This window comes from Panthera uncia (genome assembly GCF_023721935.1).
Source record: "Panthera uncia isolate 11264 chromosome B3 unlocalized genomic scaffold, Puncia_PCG_1.0 HiC_scaffold_1, whole genome shotgun sequence".
Taxonomy (NCBI): domain Eukaryota; kingdom Metazoa; phylum Chordata; class Mammalia; order Carnivora; family Felidae; genus Panthera; species Panthera uncia.
The window spans coordinates 89,366,263-89,367,713 of record NW_026057582.1 but is presented as its reverse complement, the minus strand read 5'-3'; the positions used below and the strand labels follow the sequence as shown (position 1 = coordinate 89,367,713).

Sequence of the window (1,451 nt, the reverse complement as noted above, 5' to 3'; positions counted from 1 at the left end):
TCCATGACCTTCACATTCTTAAAACTGTAGTCTAGTCATTTTATGGACTTCTCATCAATTTAGTTTTCCAGTGCTTCCTCAAGATTAGGCCACAATGATATATTTTGTGGAGGGAATATCATAGATGTAAGAGATTATGTAAAAAGCTGTTTCTCATCCAATTTTTTCCCACAAGTTTTGGCATCCTTCGGGTATGTTTTTTGCCTGAATTGATTACTACTGTGATGGAAATTGCATTTATCCAATACTATCATTCCGTCTACATGCATTATTTGATTTCCTATCCCCCCCCCAAAAAAGACTTTGTCTCTCAACTCATTAATTTATTCATTCATTTATTTATATCAGTGTGGGCTCATGGCTTCCTATTTTATTCAACATGTTGTAATGCACTCCCATATTATTATCTATTTGTTCATGCTCAAAAGGTCCAAGTTTGGCCATTGGGAGTCCTTATATATGTGAACTTTTGGCATGTCTTCATCATCCCTCCATAATTTCCTTACTTTCTGTCATTAAAAAGATATTCCAGACTCACTTTGTTCTTTGCCTGACCCAACCCTGGGGAATCAGTCATTTATGTTTATATGTGTATACATCGCTTCTTGGCCTTTTGGCTAAGATCGAGTGTATGTTTATATGTGTATATATATGTATGTATGCATATATACATGTGTGTATATATATGCATATGTGTGTACATACATGCATATGTACGTATTCTATATTTATTCTCTTTCTAACTCTATTGAAAACCATGGGTACTCACTGATTCTTCTGATTCTAGTACAACACCACAGGGTTTATTCTAACTTTCCTCCTTTCTATACTTGTACTTCCTTTCGCGACAGTGAGAAATTTGGCTCCAGGATTTCCATCACTCTGTATATAACCAATCTCCTGACCTCACCGGGCTGCTATGCTGCTTGTTGTGAGCCCAGCTCCTTCTTGGGCCTGCCACCTTCAGATAACCTACATACTTGTGAATGCCTTAGTGTCTTTTTGATAAAGGAAATAAATAAACCAAGAAATATTTTTTAAGAAGGGAAGAGAAAAAGCAAAAGCACAGTGCTAAGAGCTTTTATCCAAACCACGTGTGTTATTTCCATGTCTCTTTGAACTTAGACAATTACTTCTTTACTATTTGTGAAACAATCTTAAATAATTTAAAAATGTATCTTTGACTATTTTGCTCCAATATTTTTATTTTGTCGATGTGTGTTGCTCTTTTTACAAATAGTTACTAGTCAATTGTCTTTGAAAATAGATGGGAAAATAAGACACCCCATTTAGTGCTGTGAAGAGAATAATTTTCTCTTTGGTCAAAATGGGTTGTTAGGCTGTACAAACATGTATCCCCAAAATCTCAGTAGCTTAACACAACAAAAGCTTAGTTCTTGTTCATGCAGCATGCCCAAAGCAGGTGGAAATATGGAGATCTCGGAGACCTA

General features: G+C 35.6%; 1 pseudogene; it reads left to right on the top strand.

Moving 5' to 3' along the window:
* Nucleotides 1–597: 597 nt before the first annotated feature.
* On the top strand, nt 598–726 carry LOC125910659 (uncharacterized; annotated as a pseudogene).
* The last annotated feature ends 725 nt before the right edge of the window (nt 727–1,451 follow it).